We start from the raw sequence: 22,441 nt of genomic DNA, 5'->3' as shown, positions 1-22,441 counted from the left end.
TTCTTATTCGACTGCCATATCACAACAAAACAACATTTCTCATGCTTCGAATGATTTTTTTTCTCTTATGAACAACTACTGGACTGATATATATATATATATATATATATATATATATATATATATATATATATATAGAGAGAGAGAGAGAGAGAGAGAGAGAGAGAGAGATAGAGAGAGAGAGAGAGAGCGCTGCAGCTTAGAAATGATTAATTCAGAGCTTGTGATTGAAATCAGTTATGATTATAGTTGCAAAGAGCTTTTTAAATTAGCGCAGAAAGATGAAAAGTTGCAGCCTCTATAAATATTTGTTAGATTTTATTGTGATTATGTTTGTGTATTACATGCGATTAACAAATAAACTGTTTTGCTTACAGTAGATTAGATATACTTTTCATTCCATGAACCCAAAAATGAGGGAATTCTCGTACTTGTGGAACATATCAGAATACATTATATAACAAAAATATTTAAAACAGTTGACTGTAATACTCATTTCTGAATTTACGCTACAAATGGTTATTACTACAAGCTTTTGCATTTTAAAAATGTACCTATGTTTGTGGAGTTACCCAAAAATATGACCTCAAAATGATGGCCAGATATGCAACTTTCTGGTAGATTAAAACTGTGTACCAGACCGAGACTCGAACTCGGGACCTTAGCCTTTCACGGACAAGTGCTCTACCGACTTAGCTATCCAAGCACGGCTCACAACCTGTCCTCACGGCTTCAATTCTGCCAGTACCTCGACTCCTACCTTCCGAACTAGACTAAAGTTGACATGAAAGTTCTCTGGGTTTGGTACCGCGTCGTAATGTATAAAACTACTGCTGCTAGAGAATAACCAACGTTTTGGTTACGGTTGCAGCGGATTTCGTCTGGGTCTACTGGATTTACTTTTATGTCGACTGATTCTGGCCGCGGAAACCTAAGTAATTATATTCACAGAAGTTCTTCTGCGAACCTCATGGAAGAAAGGGTATTACGGAGATATGGTTTAGCCACAGCCTGTGGGATGTTTCCCGAGTGAAATATTCACTGTGCGGTGGAGTGTGCGCTGATATGAAACTTCCTCGCAGATTAAAACTGTGTGCCGGACTGAGACTCGAACTCTGGACCATTGCCTTTCGCGTGCATATGCTCCACAAACTGAGCTACCAAAGTTATAATCCGCCAGGAAGTTTCATATCAGCTTATATTCCACTGCAGAGTGAAAATTTCATTCATGGTGGTCAGATGTTGGTCCTCTCCTTCAGGACCCCAGTCAAATGTTGGTCGCACTGAACGTATCTAACCAAAATTGTATCCTTTTATTCTGTGAAAGTATCAGTGATAAGACTGTTCTAAATTAATTATTCAGCAAACCTCCAACTGACCGCGCCTGTGAACTTGTTTCTTGCACATTTTGCCAGAAATGCAACATGTATTTGACTCAGTAATAAAATGTAAGAGAATAATGTCGTTTGTGCAATGGCATTAAGATGGTACTGGAATATTAACTTTTGGCCCTGATGTTTGCTTGGTTCTTTCATTGAGCCGGCCGGTGTGGCCGTGCGGTTCTAGGCGCTTCAGTCTGGAACCGCGTGACCGCTGCGGTCGCAAGTTCGAATCCTGTCTCGGGCATGGATGTGTGTGATGTCCTTAGGTTAGTTAGGTTTAAGTAGTACTAATTTCTAGGGGACTGATGACCAGAGATGTTAAGTCCCATAATGCTTAGAGCCATTCGAACCATTTTTTTTCTTTCAATGGTGGGTAACTTTACTACTCATTTTCACATTCAATTTAAGCAAAGGATTTGGATTATGATTCAGGGTCTTAGATTAAACACATTGTTGATATATATATATATATATATATATATATATATATAGTTGAAATTTTAAGTTATACAAAAAATTTACATTTGCAACATTTTTGTAGCATGAAACAATCTTAAAAAAAATTTTTACCAAACGCTTACTGTGTCAAACCTTGGGCATATAAATCCTAACTCTGAATATTATCTAACAAACCAATTTGAAACCATTATGTATCTTCTCTCATTTACGTGCAAAGGTTTGGTCTGGGACAGCGAGCGCTATCTACCTTACAAATGTCACTCCACGTCTGCTTCCTCCAGGCACCTACCTGCGACTCCTACCTTAAAGCTGTCTGCACACATGTGCTTTCTCTGGGCACCTACCTGCGACCCCTCGGTTTTTTACTGCGAGTGCCCAGCTCTCTTAACCATCAAAGAACTTCCTACTGAAAGATATTATACTCGTTCCACCTTGCGGTTGGCAACTACCGACTATTTTCTGCAGCTACCCTGATCAGACCTTAGCACATACCTTTCAGCACTAACATCTGCAAAAGGCTCCGTGACGCAATTCCCGAACTTGTCGGCGCCTCCAGTGACCTCCTCAGTTCTTACGTTAACGCACTTGGCGAGGAATCAGAGGCAGACTGCGATCCACGGGTGGCCCCAGTCCCGTGTTTGTCTAAGTTTCTCCTCGCTGTTACAAGAAGCGGAGAACGGGAGACCACAAACGACCGGCTGCAGGTGAGCGCAGCGAGAGTCGGGTTGCGCGGGTCGCTGACTGGCGCGGGGCGGTGCGGCGGCGGCGGGGGCGGCCGTGGAGGCGGCGGGCCCCGCCCTGACGGGCTGCCGCAGGTGAGTCGGCGAGCCGTGCCGGTCGGCCGCCAGCTGGGTTCAAGGCTGCCCCCGGTGTCCGCGGCGGCCGGTCCTCACCGAGCCACGATCTTGTTCCGCCTGCGCAACAGCAGCCAGGCAGCCAACGCGCCGGCCTACGGTCTTCATACACAGAGTTATAAGCGCTCCTCCCTAGAAGCACCTCCTTCCACAGCACACTACCACATATGCAAATCATGCCATTAAATCTTCAGGCCACAAGTGGCCCGTCGGGACCATCCGACCGCCGGGTCATCCTCAGTTGAGGATGTGGATAGGAGGGGCGTGTGGTCAGCACACCGCTCGCCCGATTACGATGGTTTTCTTTGACCGGAGCCGCTACTGTCGAGTAGCTCCCCAATTGGCAACACGAGGCTGAGTGCACCCCGAAAAATGGCAACAGGGCATGACAACTGAATGGTCACCCATCCAACTGCAGGCCACGCCCAACAGCGCCTAACTTCGGTGATCTCACAGGAACCGGTGTATCCACTGCGGCAAGGCTGTTGCCAAATCGTGCCATTATCTGAGCTTTAGTATTGGCCCAATTAAGAACTGTTACAAAATTTGCCGTATTTGGCGGGCGCAACTGAGCCAGATCGCTGGTCGATCATCAACGATCGGCTTATCTGTGGCGCAGTCCCCGGGCATGAGCAGCTTTGCGTTTTCGGCTGGTGCGTGGGGGGCGGAGAGAGGCAGTCGGTTTGGGGCGGCCGGTGAGACTGGCGGAATTGTGGTTCATGTATGATGTCTGTTACGCTGGGGCTGTTTGCGAATCTCGAAACTCCTGCGGCGGTTACTGGTTGCCTGGAAGGTATTTCATATTAACTGTGCCAAGCCTCGCAGTGAGAGCGGAGTCCGGAGTTGGTGATGGCCTAGATGTCTGTACAAATTGAGGTGCCTGTGTGGGAAGTACGGCGTGGGCCTGTCGGTTACTTCGTCCTTCTGGCAGCCACCGCAAGCAGATGTTCTGCCGGAATGTCTACAGTTTGTGGTGAGCATAGTGTGAACAAGTTCTCGTAAGATGTGCTCCCAGCCTGACTCTTAGCCTGTGTTATTTGTTGGTGCCGACCCCTTGTCTGTTACTGCTTCCGGGTGTCCTGCAAGATTTCACAGCAAAACTGTGTTTTTGTGGCATTCTGTGTTTCTGGCTCAGTCTCGGCCTAGAAAAGGGAAAGATTTGGAATTCCCTAATGCTGTAATTTAAACATATAAAAAATTGTTTTTTTATTCCTGTTTAATGCCAGAAAGATTCAAATTTAGTTTACCTGGTTATTGGCTTAACTCGCGCTTCACCCACTAAATCAGCTGATATTGGATTTTTTTTTCAAATTTCTGTTCAATGTCAGACAGATTCAAATGTAACTTCATTTATGTATTTGAAATAAATTTGTTGGATTGACCTTAATGAATTATGTGCAGTCGCAGTAAGGGACCTAGGGCTTCATTAGTGCTTAGCAGTGGCGTGTGGTTCGGGTTGTGAGTCCCGTGCTGTAACCAGCCACCTTCTGTTCGTCGTTTAAAACTTGCTTAATACAGTGACGTGGCAAAAGTCGTGGGGTAACTCCTAATATTGTACCGTATCTCCTTTTGCCCAGCGTGGTGTAGCAACTCGACATGGTATGGACTCAACAATTCATTGAAGTGCCCTGCAGAAATACTGAGCCGTGCTGTGTCAAAGGCGTCCATAACTGCGAAAATCTTCCCGGTGCTGGATTTTGTGCTCGAACTGACCTCCCAGTTACGTCCCTTAAATGCTCGATTGGATTCATCTCGGGCGACCTGGCTGGAAAAAATCTTTCGCTCAAACTGTCCAGAATGTTCCTCAAACCAATAGCGGAAAACTGGCCCGTTGTCATCCATAAAAATTTTATCGTTGTCTGGTGACATGAAGTCCATAATGGCTAGAAATGCTCCAAGTAATTAATGATCGGTTCAGTTGGATCAGCGGACAGAGCAGATGCTATGTAAACGCAGCCCAGACCACAGCTTGCACAGTGCTTTTTGGTCCATTGATTCGTGAGGTCTTCGCCACACTCGAACCCTACGATCAGCCTTTACCAATAAATGTGGACACTCGTCTGACCAGGCTACGATTTTTCCGTTGTCTGGGTTCCAACCGTTATGGTCACGAGCCCAGGAGAGGCGCTGTTGGCGATTTCGTGCTGTTAGCAGCTATGGTCTGCTGCCACAGCCCATTCACTCCACGTTTCGCAGTTCTGTCCTAACAGATACATCAGTCGCACGACCCACATTTATTCACGCAGTGTTGCTTGTGGGTTACCACTGACAACTCTATGCGGACGCCGCTACTATCGGTCGTTAAGTGAAGACCGTCGGCCACTGTATTATCCGTGGTGAGAGGCAATACCCGAAATTTTGTATTCTCGGAATACTCGTGACACTATGGATCGCTGAATACTGAATTCCCTAACGATTTCCGAAATGGAATGTGCCATGCGTCTAGCTGCAACAAACATTCTGCGTTCTGTGTCTGTAAATTCCCGTCGTGTGCCCATAATCACGTCTGAAACCTTTTCACACAAATCATCTGAATGTGAATGCGCTGCCCTTCTACACCTTGTGTACGTGATACTGCCACCATATTTATACGTGCATATCCATGTCCCATGACTCCTGTCACATCAGTGTATAAATGATAATTAACTGAAACCCTCAGCTGCCGACAGGTGCTGTTGATATACCTCGACGGGAACAGCTGAAAATGTGTGCCCCGACCGGAACTCGAACCCGGCATCTCCTGCTTACATGGCAGGCGTTCTATCCATCTGAGCCACCGAGGACACAGATGAATAGCGCGACTGTTAGAGACTTATCCCTAGCACGCTTCCCGTGAGACCCACATTCCCAACTGTCCACAATCTACATACGTAATGTACCTAATAGATATTTTCCCATCCACTCATTACTCACACACATTAAGGTGCGGTACATTTGAGAAAGTCTGTGCAAGGACTGAACTGCCTCCATCGTGTTTAAGTGTAAGCATCATCAGAATAAGAGACGTTAGGGTTCATACAAAGCGCTATGTACAGTAATTTTTCCCACGCTCTATAAGCGAGTGAAATGGTACAGAAGGCCGTCATTGTTGGTGCAACTTTCCCTTCGGCGTGCACTCAGTGGCTTGGGAACTATATACAGATGTAAAACCAAGTACACACATCAAAAAAAGTGTCGCCTTACCTCAGTTCCGAGAGTTCCGGAACCTGTACAGAAAATGGCAATAGAGATGAACATTTACGCCCTTTTTACTGCTCATGAAAACCACACATTGCATGTTTTACCACCATACAGCGAGACCTTCAGAGGTGGTGGTTCAGATTGCTATACACATCGGTACCTCTAATGCCCAGTAGCCCCTCCTACTGCAGTGATGCATGACTGTATTCATCGTGGCATACTATCCACAAGTTCATCAAGGCACTGTTGGTCCAGACTGTCCCACTCCTCAACGGCAATCCGGAGTAGATCCCTCAGAGCGGTTGGTGGGTCACGTCTCCATAAACAGCCCTTTTCACTCCATCCCAGGCATGTTTGATAGGGTTCATGTCTGGAGAACATGCTGCCCACTAGTCGATCAATGTCGTTATCCGGAAGGAAATTCACAATGGGGGCGCGAATTGTCTCCATGAAGACGAATGCCTCGCCAATATGCTGCCGGTATGGTGGCACTGTCAGTCGGAGGATGGCATTCACGTATCGTACAGCCGTTACGGCGTCTTCCATGATCACCAGCGGCGTACGTCGGCCCCACATAATGCCACCCCAAAACAGCAGGGAACCTTCACCTTGCTACTCTTGCTGGACAGTGTGTCTAAGGCGTTCAGCCTGAGCAGGTTGCCTCCAGACAGGCCTCCGACGATTGTCTCGTCGAAGACATATGCGACACTCATCGCTGAAGAGAACGTGATGCCAATCACGAGTAGTCCATTCGGCACATTGTTGGGCCCATCTGTACAGCACTGCATGATGTCATTGTTGCAAAGACGAACTCGCCATGGACGTCGGGAGTGAAGTTGCGCACCATGCAGGCTCTTGCGCACAGTTTGAGTCGTAACACAACGTCCTTTGGCTGCACGAAAAGCATTATTCGACATGGTGGTGTTCCTGTCAAGGTTCCTCCGAGCCATAATCCGTAGGTAGCGGTCATCCATCGCAGTAGTAGCCCTTGCGCGGCCTGAGCGAGACTTGTCATCGACAGTTCTGTCTCTCTGAATCTCCTCCATGTCCGAACAACATCACTTTGGTTCACTCCGAAAGGCCTGGACACTTCCCTTTTTGAGAACCCTTCCTGGCACAAAGTAACAATGCGGACGCTATCGAACCGCGGTATTGATCGTCTAGGCATGGTTGAACTACAGACAACACGAGCCGTGTACCTCCTTATCGGTGGAATGACTGGAACTGTTCGGCTGTCGGACCCCCTCCGTCTAAGAGACGCTGCTCATGCGGGGCGTTTAGTGACATCTCTGAACATCCAAAGGGAGTGTGTCTGTGATAGAATATCCACAGTCAACGTCTATCTTCAGTTCTTGGAAGCGGGATGATGCAGAACTTTTTTTGATGGGTGTATGTGGTGTATGGTAAATCGAAGGAAAAGGAAGGTAATGAGAAGTAGTAGAAATGAGAGTAGAAAAAAAACGTAATGTCAGGATCGATGGTCACGAAGTAGATTAAGTTAAGGAATTCTGCTACCTAGGCAGTAAAATAACGAGTAACGGACGGGTCAAGGAGGCATCGAAGGCAGAGTACCAATGGCAAAAAAGCATTCCTGGCTATGAGAACTCTACTAAAATCAAATATCGGTTTTAATTTGAGAAAGAAATTTCAGATAATATACGGCTTGGAGCACAGCATTGTATGATAGTGAAACATGGACTGTGGGAAAATCGGAACAGAAAAGAATCGAAACATTTGGGACATGGTGCTACAGACGAATGTTGAAAATTAGGTGTTAGGTAAGGTAAGGAATGAGGAGGTTCGTCGCAGAATCGGAGAGGAAATGAATATGTGAAATACACTGATAAGGACAAGGGATAGTGTGATACGACATCTGTTAAGGCATGAGGGAATTACTTCCATGGTAGCAGAGGGAGCTGTAGAGGGCAAAAACTGTAGAAGCAGGCAGAGATTGGAATACATTCAGCAAATAATAGGTTGCAAGAGCTACTCTGAGATGAAGAGGTTAGCAGAGGAGAAAAATTCGTGGCGGGCCGCATCAGACCAGTCAGAAGACTGATGCCCCTCCCTCTCCCCCCCCCCCCCCCCCCCCTCACAAAAAAGGGTGTGTATACAAACGTTTCTAGTATTTCTTCCGCTTCGTAAGGTGACGGGAGAGTCTTATCGTTTTCGATCACTTTCTTCGCGCTTACGTTCTCCGCTCGACCCACTTTCTCCGGGCCTGGAGTAAAGAACACTAGCTCGCGCTGCACGTCACCGGACCCCCTAGTGTCTAGAACGCTCTGCTTCCACTGTCTGATTGTCTACCCTCTCGAGTCCTTTCACTGAGTTCTGAACATCTTGGGTGAATGACCTGCGGCATACTCCCTTACACAATCAGAAATTGTAATCCAGTAGGTAGAATAAATCTCGCCGCGAGGGATTAGCTGAGCGGTCTGAGGCACTGCAGTCATGGGCTGTGCGGCTGGTCCCGGCGGAGGTTCGAGTCCTCCCTCGGGCATGGGTGTGTGTGTTACGATAATTTAGGTTAAGTAGTGTGTAAGCTTAGGGACTGATGACCTTAGCAGTTAAGTCCTATAAGATTTCACACATATTTTTTTGAATAAATCTCGGAAGGCTGGGGAAAAGGTGGATACCGTAACAGGCAAATCCTTCATACGTAAAGGACAGAAGAAGGAGATTCAGTTTTCAGAACGAAATTTTCATTCTATAACGGAGTGTGCGCAGATATGGAACGTCCTGGCAGATTAAAACTGTGAGCCGGACCGGGGCTCGAACTCGGGAACTTTGCCTTTCGCGAGCAAGTGCTCAACCGACTGAGTGACCCAATCACCATCCACGACCCATCGTCACAGCTTTATTTACACCATTACCTCGTCTCCTACCTACCTTTCTTCCAGAAGTGCTAGTTCTGCTAGTTTCGCAAGATAACGTCTGTGAAGTTACGAAGGGGCGAGGTGAGTTACTTGCGTAATTGAAGCTGTGAGGACGCGTCGTAAGTCGTGCTCGAGTAGTTTGGCCGGTAGAGCGCTTGTCCCCAACGGGCCCAAGTTCAACTGTCGCGTCGGTCCGGCGCACAGTTCTAATCTTCCAGTAAGTTCGACATTCAGTTTTATATGGAGCATGTCCTTGTGTATTGCTCTGAAAATCTTAAGGACGAGATATATAAAGTAACAGTTAATGAGTGGAATTGAATGGAAGTGCAGGAGCATATAGCCAGAGGTTTCATAGTCGCGCACGGAAAGTTGGAGGTCAACGTGTCAATAGCGCCAAATAGAGCTGGCCCCGCAACACGAGGAAGTTAAAGGAAATGGGTTCAAATGGTTCTGAGCACTATGGGACTTAATATCTATGGTCATCAGTCCCCTAGAACTTGGAACTACTTAAAGCTAACTAACATAAGGACATCACACAACACCCAGCCATCACGAGGCAGAGAAAATCCCTGACCCCGCCGGGAATCGAACCCGGGAACTCGGGCGTGGGAAGCGAGAACGCTACCGCAAGACCACGAGCTGCGGAGAAGGAAAGGGGAAAAGACAGTGTCTGTTAATCAGTGGGCAGTTACGGTGCCCTGTGGAAGTGTTCTTAATTACAAGGTGGCCTGGAGACAACACGTGGATGACTTCGCAAACGGTGGAAATCTCGGAGAAATGGAAAGTGGAAGAAGTAAAGATTGTGGTCCACGAGTTTGGTATTTCAACCAGCATTGTTTCACGTGCTTTGGGAGCGTTACGAACCACAGGCATTGCTGCCCGCAGGAGAGGAGATGGTCGACCACGGTCATACACTCCTGGAAATTGAAATAAGAACACCGTGAATTCATTGTCCCAGGAAGGGGAAACTTTATTGACACATTCCTGGGGTCAGATACATCACATGATCACACTGACAGAACCACAGGCACGTAGACACAGGCAACAGAGCATGCACAATGTCGGCACTAGTACAGTGTATATCCACCTTTCACAGCAATGCAGGCTGCTATTCTCCCATGGAGACGATCGTAGAGATGCTGGATGTAGTCCTGTGGAACGGCTTGCCATGCCATTTCCACCTGGCGCCTCAGTTGGACCAGCGTTCGTGCTGGACGTGCAGACCGCGTGAGACGACGCTTCATCCAGTCCCAAACATGCTCAATGGGGGACAGATCCGGAGATCTTGCTGGCCAGGGTAGTTGACTTACACCTTCTAGAACACGTTGGGTGTCACGGGATACATGCGGACGTGCATTGTCCTGTTGGAACAGCAAGTTCCCTTGCCGGTCAAGGAATAGTAGAACGATGGGTTCGATGACGGTTTGGATGTACCGTGCACTATTCAGTGTCCCCTCGACGATCACCAGAGGTGTACGGCCAGTGTAGGAGATCGCTCCCCACACCATGATGCCGGGTGTTGGCCCTGTGTGCCTCGGTCGTATGCAGTCCTGATTGTGGCGCTCACCTGGACGGCGCCAAACACGCATACGACCATCATTGGCACCAAGGCAGAAGCGACTCTCATCGCTGAAGACGACACGTCTCCATTCGTCCCTCCATTCACGCCTGTCGCGACACCACTGGAGGCGGGCTGCACGATGTTGGGGCGTGAGCGGAAGACGGCCTAACGGTGTGCGGGACCGTAGCCCAGCTTCATGGAGACGGTTGCGAATGGTCCTCGCCGATACCCCAGGAGCAAAAGTGTCCCTAATTTGCTGGGAAGTGGCGGTACGGTCCCCTACGGCACTGCGTAGGATCCTACGGTCTTGGCGTGCATCCGTGCGTCGCTGCGGTCCGGTCCCAGGTCGACGGGCACGTGCACCTTCCGCCGACCACTGGCGACAACATCGATGTACTGTGGAGACCTCATACCCCACGTGTTGAGCAATTCGGCGGTACATCCACCCGGTCTCCCGCATGTCCACTATACGCCCCCGCTCTTAGTCCGTCAAATAGACATACGGTTCACGTCCACGCTGTCGCGGCATGCTACCAGTGTTAAAGACTGCGATGGAGCTCCGTATGCCACGGCAAACTGGCTGACACTGACGGCGGCGGTGCACAAATGCTGCGCAGCTAGCGCCATTCGACGGCCAACACCGCGGTTCCTGGTGTGTCCGCTGTGCCGTGCGTGTGATCATTGCTTGTACAGCCCTCTCGCAGTGTCCGGAGCACGTATGGTGGGTCTGACACACCGGTGTCAATGTGTTCTTTTTTCCATTTCCAGGAGTGTATATAGCAACAGACAACCTCTATACTGCGTAACAGACAAGAAGGGGATCCATATCTTAACAGTGGGTGTAACTGCAGCCACGTTTAAGTGAATTGCAAGGCAAGCAGTCTCGCGCTCTACAGTGACACATGGTGGTGATCTCTCTGCTCGGTGACTAGTACAGTGCGTTCCTTTAACACCCGCACATCGGCACCACCTTTAACGATGGTGCAAAAGGCATAGTGACTCGGCAAACGAGGAGTGGGATAGCATGTTCCTGTAGGCTGAGAGGATATTTAATATCGCATCCCCCGTCAGATTTAGTGGTAAGAAGGCCCAGTGGATAGCAAGTCAAAAACTGAACACAGATTGGGCATGTGAACAGGAAGAAGGTGTACTGAAGTGTGAAAAACAAAGCAAAATGGAAACGGTGAACGTCCAAGAAGAAGAAGTGGAATAAAGAGCAGCTTCACCCAGCGAGGGGGTCGTGGTTAATTGGTCGTGGTGTTAGACTTCCCAGAGGGAATAAATAAATAAAACTTGAGTGAATGAATGAGAAAATTATTTGAAATTGTTTACTACGGAATTCCTATTGTTTATCGTGATTCATAATCATTTGCAAGCGCCAGATCTCGGTTAAGCAATCAGTTATGCTTGGTTTGCCGCAAAGTTACTGCCAAAGAGTGAAATCTTCAGCACTATTAACGATATGTCTTTCCCGATAGAGATTCATGCAAAGAAATGACGCAGTGGAAAACCTGTCTTCACGTGATGCTCGTGCTTTTCGGAATTTCTGTGTTTCGAATGCTTCTATAATCGGTGTCATTCAAAGGAGTGCACCAAATCTTCCCGTACAATAAACATAAGAACAAAGTGTAAGAATATAAAAATTGATACACCTGCCCAATATCGTGTAGAGCCCCGCGAACGTGCAGAAGTGCCACAAAACGACGTCGCAAGCACTCGACTAATGTCTGAAGTGCTGGAGGGCATTGAAATCATAAATCCTGCAGGGCTGTCCATAAAGCCGTAAGAGTGCCAGGAGATCTCTTCTGAAAATCACGTTGCAAGGCAACCCAGTTGTGCTCAATAACGTTTATGTCTGGGGAGTTTGGTGGGCAGGAGAAGTGTTTAAACTCAGAAGAGTTTTCCTGGAGCCACTCTGTACCAATTCTGGACGTATGGGGTGTCATATTGTCCTGCTGGAATTGCCCAAGTCCGTCGGAAAGCATGCAGGTGATCAGACAGGGTGCTTACGTACGTGTCACTTGTGATAGTCGTATCTAGACGTACCAAGGGTCCCATATCACTCCAACTACATACCCCCCGCACCATTACAGAGCCTCCATCTGCTTGAACAGACCCCTGCTGACATGCAGGGTCCAAAGATTCATGAGGTTGTTTCCGTACCTGTACACGTCCATCCGCTCGATGCAATTTGGAACGAGACTCGTCCAACGAGGCAACATGTTTCTTGTCATCAGGAGTCCAACGTCCGTGCCGACGGGCCCAGGCGAGGCGTAAAGCTTTGCGACATGCAGTCATCGAGGGTACGCGAGTGGGCCTTCGGCTCCGAAAGCCCATATCGATGATGTTTCATTGAATGGTTCGTACACTTACGCTTGTTGATGACCCGGCGTTGAAATCTGCAGCGATTTGCGGAAGGGTTGTTTCTGTCACGTTGAAAGATTCTCTTCAGTCGTCGTTTGCCGTGTTCTTGCAGGAACATTTTCCGCCGGCCGTTGTGGCCGAGAGGGTTCTAGGCTCTACAGTCTGGAACACCTGCCTCGGGATGGATGTGTGTGACGTCCTTAGGTTCTAGGCGACTGATGACCTCAGAAGTTAAGTCCCATCGTTCTCAGCGCAAATTGAACCAATTTTTGATCTTGTTCCGGTCGCAACGATGTCGGAGATTTGCCGTTGAACCGTATTGGTTCCTGATATTCACGGTACACTCGTGAAGTGGTCGTGCGGGAAAATCCCCATTTAATCGATTCCTCGGAGGTGCTGTGTCCCATCGCTCGTGTACCGACTGTAACACCACGCCCAATCTCACTTAAAGCATGACAATCTGCCATTGTAGCAGCAGTAACCGATGTAACAACTGCGTCAGACTTGTTGTCTTATATAGGCGTTGGCGATCACAGCGCCGTATTCTGTCTGTTTACATACCTCTGTATTTGAATACGCTTGCTACATGAGTTTTCTTTGGCGCTTCTGTGTATAAGAGTAAGAGAATTTGACAAAAAAAAACAATTGTCTATGAAAGTACCATCCTCACAAATATTGCATAAGAAATTTATGACCCTTATTGTGAAAGCCAGCTGTAGTTTCACAATTAATATAACCCCGTTTGTTTTGTAACCTTCTACGGACATGAGTAGATAAATGAATAAAATAAAAACAATGATCGTGTTTCGAACATGAGGCGCAAAAGTGAGTGTACTACCATTTCGGCTGAGAATATTGTAAATCACTTTGATTATTTAACCGTCTTTTTCTGACAAACGGTCGAGTAACCACGGATAAGCCGATACATATGTTCTCTTGAGTCCTCTCCCACTGAGTGTAGTTTCGGGGAAATCGGATTATGGCACTTGCCGTGTTCTCCACTCGTCAGCGTCCAGCGAGCAACAGAGGGAGCTGACCCTTACAGACAAAGAGGTGGACGTGCCCAGCACATACGGCGAGACTGCACATCGGCCAGCCTGGCCGATGGTGCGCGCACTCCAGCTTCGCCGAAGTAGCGGGGGGGGGGGGGGGGGGGGACGGAGGGGGGGAGGCGAGTGCGTGCCGTGAAGTGGCTGCCGGCTCGGCGGCTGCTAATTCGTGGTCCTGCGCCAGCGCGCGTGTTTGCCACGCCACGCCACGCGCGGCAGACAAATATTTGCGCCCGCGTCGCACATCGCACGGCCTTCCCACTCGCTCCCGCAGTCGCCCGGCACGCGCCGTTGGCGGGCCACCCGGCCACGTAATGAAGACACGGCCGCGTTCACAAGGAGAGTCCCGACTCCGGTCACTCGCTGGCATCTGCGTACCCGAGCTTCCTAATAGAAACTTCCTGGCAGATTAAAACTATGTGCCAGACAGAGACTCGAACTAGGGACCTTTGCCTTTGATGTAGCTTTTGCCCGCGAAGGCAAAGGTCCCGAGTTCCAGTCTCGGTCTGGCACACAGTTTTAATCTGCCAGGAAGTTTCATGACGGCGCACACTCCGCTGCAGAGTGAAAATCTCATTCTGGCCTTCCTAATAGAACTCTACAAGCCGAAAGGCGTGCAACACAGTAGCACATTGTCCATATCTCCACAGGAGTATCCCTGGAGAGGCTACACCTTATGATGAAGAGTACATTGAATCGTAATTTGGGTAGTTGTGTAATAACGGAGATAGCACTCAATGTTATCAGTAGTGGAATCTCCACAGAATCTACAGTCTCACATTGGGAGGCCACGACGTTAGGATTACGGATTTACTTCAAATTTTGTGCGCCTTTAGTGGGCCATTTAAACAAAAAAAAAAAAAAAAATGGTTCAAATGGCTCTGAGCACTTTGCGAATTAGCTTCTGAGGTTATCAGTCGCCTAGAACTTAGAACTAATTAAACCTAACTAACCTAAGGACATCACACACATGCATGCCCGAGGCAGGGTTCGAACCTACGACGGAGCGGTCGCTCGGCTCCAGACTGCAGCGCCTAGAACCGCACGGCCACTCCGGCCGGCCATTTAAACAATATAATGTGCAAGCAGTAAGGTGTACTACTTTGGTAATTCTGAGGAGAAGTTTTACGTGTCTATTAGGTAACTGATGTACCTATCCGAAGGCGCTGATTGTATGGAGTTACTGTAGTCAAGCGGATAGCATTCGCGTGTTCTAAGCTGATCGTGAAAGAGGCGGCGGTTCTAAACTATTAACTTTTTAATCTACATTTTTTTTACCACTAGTCATATTATTTACTTTATGACATTTGAGAGGTACTATAATTTTAAAAAAATCCATCTGCACTTTCACAAAGTTGCAGTGAATTTAATATGTTATATGATTATTTACTATTTGTAATCAAATTTTCAGGGACGAGGGACAGGCTTGGAAGCACAACTCAAACCTCGATTAATAATGATGGGAATGACGTTGTTCACAATCAGTAATATAGTAAGTTGCAATGTTCTAGACTACAAAAGTAATCCACAATTACTTGTGGTATGTCCTCTGGACATCACACGTTGCAGGATGATATTTGTCATACACACATGGAAAACATAAATTTCAAATTTCAAATGGTTCAAATGGCTCTGAGCACTATGGGACTTAACATATGTGGTCATCAGTCCCCTAGAACGTAGAACCACTTAAACCTAACTAACCTAAGGACATCACACACATCCATGCCCGAGGCAGGATTCGAACCTGCGACCATAAATTTAAACTTCATGCAAATGCAGGTGATTTTTTTCATTATATTGTCTCTCAAGTATTTTATAAATTAAATAACATGGCAAGTGATGAAAAAAATAATTTTTAATTAAGTTTAAGCGGCAGTCGAACTGTCACCTCATACACGTTCGTCTGACGAAGCTCGAACGCTAATCTCTTGACCATCATGAACTCCAACGCTCAGCACCTATGCACAGATACATAAATCATATAACAGACTCGTAAAACTTCTCTTGCGATTTTCCCGGAATTGCCATAGTAGTGCACCTTACTACTTGCACATTAAATTGTTTTAATGGCCTACTGAAGGCGTACAAAGTTTGATATAAATCTGTGATCCAAACGTCGTTGCCTCCCCTTGTAAAACAAAAATGAAACTACGCATCTCGAAGGAATTATCCGAATCTTCTAGTGTATCAACAATGGAATGTAGTAAATGTTTTCCATTTCATTATTTTGTGGCTGTCAGTTAGATAATGTTCGAAAACGTTTGAAATTATGTACAGAGTTGGGTTGAAGTCTCGAAGTGCTCTTATTCGCAAATGCTGCATGAATGTAATCAGCGTAATTTGCGCGACATGAGTAACGCTGCCTCAACGCATACACAGAGTTTCTAACTTCAGTACTTGACTTACTGTGTTAAACCGTAAGATTATACCTCTTAATGTGTAGATTACGGAATCTCACTGACTGGAGGAGAATTGTCTTCAGTGATGAGTCTGTTGTGTAGGACGTCGTGCACAAAGGTAAGCAGAGGTGGGCTTGAGAGCGGTGTGCAACTGTCATCGTAGGAAAGCTGGACAGGAGCAGAAATGATTAGTGAACAAGTTTGGTATGGTAGAAGGCATGAAGGAGTGACAAGATGCCGTTCTGACATTAATTTAGACATCACTCCAGGTGTGGCCAAGTCGCTTTCCAGCACATACGGCCTGTTCCCAGTACAGGGCACCGGTCGCCACCTTCTTCGTCCACTGCTAAGGTCGGTATTACACTATCAAATTTCTTTGTCAAATATCTTTGTCCAAAATCGTTGTCAAAGATATTTGATGGTGTAATAGGGAACTTTGTCAAATGTCGTCCAATATTTGATCAAATCTAGGGCCTCGCTGTAGATTTGATAAAAGAAGTCGCTTGTCTTCTGTTCACTGCAGTGTGACATGTTACCACATGGAGCGCTAGCATCGCTGCATTCTGTCGTCTGTAGTGTTTTTATAAACATTGCCGGTAAATACAATTGGTGTGTGCCGACAACTACAAAATTTAATGAGATGTATGAAGCTGATGAGGCGCTTTACAACGTGAAGCACGCTGAATACAAAAATAGATTACGAAGATTGGAGACCTGACCTAACCTAACCTAACCCTCTCCTGTAGCAAGGAATCAGAGTGTTACAGTGAGCCTGTCTTATGCAGATGTAGCACTTCTTAAGTGAAAATTGTGCTTTGTGATATTAGGATACACTTCATTGAGCACATACAGAAATATATGCTCATCTATTCTTAAGTAATTGATGTACGACCTGACGTCCTCCCCTATAAGATCACGTAACAAGTTTTGTTGGATGCTTTTATCGTGTCATCGTAAAACCCACAGCTTCACCCAGGTGTGTTTCCCTTTTTTCCCCGCTTCTCTTCCGCATGTGCACACAGTGCAATTGTGGTACATGCAACTGCTGCGATTAATAACAAGTTGTTGTTGTCAGCCATCTTGAACTTTGAAGAAAAATATGATGACAGTGTAAAACCCCTTCTAGCGCTACATCAAAGATCTTTGTCAAATATATTTGACGGAATATTTGATCACATCTTTGATCAAATCTTTGACAAAGAAATTTGATAGTGTAATACCGGCCTAACTCAAGACCACCGTCTCTGCCCGTCACACGCCACCTGGCGGGACCTCATTAGGAGCACAAGCCTCCCTGGCGAAGATATTCTACACAGCCAGCTCCGCCACAGAGGCGCAAAGTCTATAAAATACCAAAACCTTGCGGAACTTGCCGCTGAGCACAGGGTTGCACAATAAACGAAAGATACAATTAACTTTTATGTCTCCAAGAGTAGAGACTCATTAAAAATAATGCAGCTCGTACTATACCATCTAGGATGAGGCTCGCTGTACTGGGCGCAAACGGAAGTTTGACACACTTATTCAAGTTTTTAAGTTAGAAACTCTGTATGTATCTTGAGGCAGCGTAACTCATGGCGTGCAAATTACGCAGACTATATTCACGAAGTATTTAAGAAAGAGAGCACTTAGATACTTTAACCCAACGGTACACATAACTACCCACAAAATAATGAAATAAAAAATGTTTAGTATATTTCGTTGTTCATGCAGTAAAACCTTAGCTCAGACATGACGTTTCGTGTACTTGCAAAATTATATCATTATACGACACATTTCCACATTTCTCTGGATACTTTTTTTTTTTTTTTTTTTTGAATCATCAGTCTCCTGACTGGTTTGATGCGATCTGCCGCGAATCCCTTTTTATGCCAATCTCGTCACCTCAGAGTAGCGCTTGCACCCTACGGCCTATTTGTTGCATGTATTCTAATCTCTGTCTCCCCCTACAGTTTTAATCTTCTACAGCTCCCTCTAATACCGTGGAAGTTATTTCCTGATGACTTAACAGATGTCCTACCATCCTGTCCCTTCCTCTTGTCATTATTTTCCATAATTTCCTTTCCTCGCGACTCTGCCGAGAACCTCCTCATTCCTTATCAGTCCACTTAATTTTCATCAATCTGTAGGACTCATCCCAAACTCTTCAATTCTCTTCTTTTCCGCCTTTCTCACTGTCCATGATTCACTACCATACAATTTGAACTCCTAACGTACATTCTCAGAAATTTCGTCCTCAAACTAAGGCCGATGTTCAATACTAGCAGACATCTCTTGACCAGGAATGCCCTGTTTGTCTGTGTTAATCTGCGTTTTTGTATGCCTCTTACTTCATTCGTCATGTATTATTTTGCTTCGAAGGTAGCAGCTTTTCTAAACTTCGTCTGGTCGGTGGTCACCAATTTTGTTGTTAAATATGTCGCTTTCGTATTTCTGCTACTTCTCTTTACTTTCGTCTTTCTTCAGTTCACTCTCCATACACATTCTATACCCACTGGCTTGGTCATTCACGTCTTGTAATTATTCTTCACTTTCGCGGAGGATACCAATGTCATTGACATTCTTTCACTTTGCGTTTTAATCCAATTTTCATGTCAGTCATTGCTTCTTCCATATATAAACAGTAGGGCGAAAGGCTAAATCCCTATCTTAATCCCTTTCTAACGGGAATACTGTGTTTTTGCTCTTGCATCCGTTCGGCTCTTGTACATACTGTGTGTTATGCGTTTGCACCTATAACTTATACCCAGTTTTCTCAGTTTTTCGAACATCTTGCATCATTTTAACTTGTCGAACATTTTTCCGGGTCGAGAAATTCTGCGAAGAGGAGTTGTGACGTAGTACGCTTGCATAGCTGTTTTGCATCTGGGAGTTTGAGTCTCTAACGAATCGGAGGTGGCGGCTACAGATACTACTATTTAGCGAAGAAGACATGATTTTTTAAAAGTAATGGAAGCGCCACGGACCGACAGATGGGATAGAGACTCATTTCGAGTACTTAATTAATTCAGCGCTGACGAGAGAAGCAAGTAATTCAGGAAATTAATTGGCAATGAACTTACCTAACCACAAATTCAGATTTTGTTTCATATTCAAATGTCACATTCAGTGGTGAAAGCTGCTGTGTGCAGTGGTCATCAGTCACTCACAATTAGTCGTTGAGAGGCGGTGTCGTCGTGCTTATCTGTGGCGCTACGTCGTAACGAACGACAAAATACCGGAAAATAAACTTTAATTATTAAAAGGTTGTTGGAAAGATGTGAATCTTGCTACTTATGGCAACGTTACAGCTGATGTATTTACTTGTGGAGAATGAATACGTGTAGCTAGAACGGAGACGAGTATGACAGGTCATTCAAATGGTCTATTCGAGAAAATGTGGAAGTAGATGAACATGTAGTAGATATGCAATTTTCTGCTTATGTATTATTCAACGAATGAAACTAATTTTTCTTTCTCATCACGAAAAAAAGTTACTGTACTAAAGTTCCTAAAAATAATCTAATGTTCCATCAAATCTGTATGGCAACGGCATTGCCGCAGTGGATACACCAGTTGCTGTGAGATCACCGAAGTTAATCGCTGTTAGGCGTGGCCGGCGCTTGGATGGGTGACCATCCAGCCGCCATTCGCTGTTGACATTTTTCGGGGTGCACTCAGCCTCGTGATGCCAATTGAGGAGCTACTCGACCGAACAATAGCGACTGGGAGACCGGTGTGCTGACCCCACTCCCCTCCTATCCGCATCCTCCTCTGAGGGTGACACGGCGGTCGGATGGTCCCGGTAGGCCACTCGTGGCCTGAAGACTGAGTCCATTTTTAGTGTCTCCCAAGTATATATACAGGGTGGTCCATTGATCGTGACCGAGCCAAATATCTTACGAAATAAGCGTCGAACGAAAAAACTACAAAGAAAGAAACTTGTCTAGCTTGAGGGGGCAAACCAGATGCCGCTATGGTTGGCTCGCTAGATGGTGCTGCCATAGGTCAAACGGATATCAACTGCGTTTTTTTAAATAGGAACCCCGATTTTTTATTACATGTTCGTGTACTACGTAAAGAAATATGAGGTTAAACGTCATCTTATCCAGAGTTCCAATTAATTAGATACATTTCTTCACACTTCTTGTACGAAATTCTTTTAGATACCTGGAGACCAGAAATATGTGCCCTCTTTTTGTTGTCTGGTTGTATCTACTTGGGTCACTACTACAGAGAAAGCTGGCGCGAAGTGCGTACGGTTTTTTTTCTTTGTACCACTTTACAGCTTCCCGCTAGAACCTGTTTAATACAACGTTTCAACACCGAAGCGTTACAAAGAGTCGGGCAGAAAGGAGTCTTTTTGTTGGCCGCTTTTGTAGTGCTATCGTGTGTTCTTAATGCACTGACACTCAGAAGACCAGGTAATTTGTTTACCCTCCTTTCCTTCTGTCCGACGTCTTACGTTGCTTCGGGGAAATTCTCCAGCCAATTTACCAACGAAAATTGAAACCAGAATACTGTTCTCTGTATATAGTCGTGATACAAGTTCTAGTTTGAAAGTTCACCTGCAAGTTGCGTCCTTTATTCTTCAAAAGAACTTTTATTCCGTTGTCTCCTTCATTCTTTTGCATTCTGCTGCTTCCAGCTTTCCTATTGACAGGTTAAACTACCAAAAGAAACTGACGTTTTATAGAGTTGGTCTTCTTGGAATTGAAAAAGCGACACCCAGGGCTGTTTACAATATCTGAACAAAGCAGATCATTTGCTTTACGCGTTATAGTACTGTCTTTGAAATTTCGTTGTTCGTAGTACGGTACTGGCTGATATCGGTAGATTTGTGACGCGGTGGTTAAAGCAGCAGAAAATACTGGACCTTTGTGAAAGGCTAGTATCTTGCATCTTTATATTTCACTTTTGCACAAATGGAAAACGAGACGAAAACTGTCGCTGTATGAGACAGGCTTATTCTGAAAGTCAACATACATTTTAGAACTTTTTAAACGACTCAGTTCAATTGCCTTTGAACTATGGCGCATGGTAAGTTACTGAGAGAAACGAATTAGAAAATAAACAAGTTATTCTGAATTATATTTACTGATGAATTATTGAATATTAGTCTGTGATAACTCATCGTTAAGGAATAGTTTACAGCATAAAATCGTGTCATTAATAAAATAGTATTATATACAATAGTATTATAAAGTGAGAATAGTATTACATAGCAAGCACATCACCGATCGTGCCACCTGCTCATATGTTAGGTATTTTAATTATAGCATCACATACAAATTCTCTTACATTATTTATCTTATGTAATCAGTTACAATTCATAAGGAAAAAAACAATCCTTGGTACTCTCAGCTGAAGCTTGTTTTAGCTCACAAAGGCTATGATAATTTTGTTACTACATTTCTGAAACACTTACCTTGTTATATAAAATGGCTGAACTTGACTGTGCCCTGAAAGATATAATTTTGAGCAAGTCTTTATATACCACAGGAAGTATGTTATTTAGAAATCTTACACGGTCTCTAACACAAGAGGAGCAGTCGATAGTAGCCGGTTTCCCTGTTGAAAGAGGGAATTGACATGAGCAACTGAATGAAATTTTCACTCTGCAGCGGAGTGTGTGTTGATATGAAACTTCCTGGCAGATTAAAACTGTGTGCCGGACCGAGACTCTAAATCGGGACCTTTCCCTTTAGTTGGAAAGTCAGTAGAGCACTTGCCCGCGGAAGAAAAATGTCCCGAGTTCGAGACTCGGTGTGGCACACAGCATTAATCTACCAACAAGTTTCATGAGCAACTGATTTAATGGAAGCTAAAGGTCGATGCTGATCTAGTGAACATATAAACACTAGAGCAAAAAAGAAAGAAGTCTTCCAGCACCAGTGCTTGAGGTTGGAGACAATGATTTGGTGACGAATGTGTCTTTCAAATACTTTTTTTGCAAATCGTGATGAACTTGAGCGCTGTTATTTTGGATTCAATACACGTCAATGTTCTCTTTCCAAGTCATAACGCGTCTGCCTGAACACCTGCTCCCTTGATGGGACATGATAAGGTGTAAGCAGAATGTTTTGCATATTACAGTGGCAGCTGACTAGTGAAATCAGCTCGCTAAGCCGCTGAGAGGAACAGCATTTCAGGGGCGTCTGATCTACGCTCGCTGTTGCATCATTGACCCCATCGCTGGTTCTCTGTCGCGCCTGTGCTGTTACGATGAATAGTCCTTGTCACTGAGAGTAAAAACTGTAGTTGATTCACACATTTTACTGTAGTAACAAATGTAAATTGGCTCGTTTAAGACATTCGCAAATCGATGCGCGGCT

At 45.6% G+C, this 22,441-nt stretch overlaps 1 long non-coding RNA gene across 1 annotated transcript in view; it reads left to right on the top strand.

The window, feature by feature from the left end:
* The window catches only part of LOC126283441 (uncharacterized), an 877,632-nt gene that overhangs the window by 818,142 nt on the left and 37,049 nt on the right, over nt 1-22,441 (top strand). The gene's annotated exons all lie outside the window — the stretch shown is intronic.

The sequence above is a fragment of the Schistocerca gregaria genome, chromosome 1 (assembly GCF_023897955.1).
Source record: "Schistocerca gregaria isolate iqSchGreg1 chromosome 1, iqSchGreg1.2, whole genome shotgun sequence".
Classification (NCBI taxonomy): Eukaryota; Metazoa; Arthropoda; class Insecta; order Orthoptera; family Acrididae; genus Schistocerca; species Schistocerca gregaria.
Note: the sequence above shows the minus strand (reverse complement) of the source record. Positions and strands in the feature narration are given on the sequence as shown.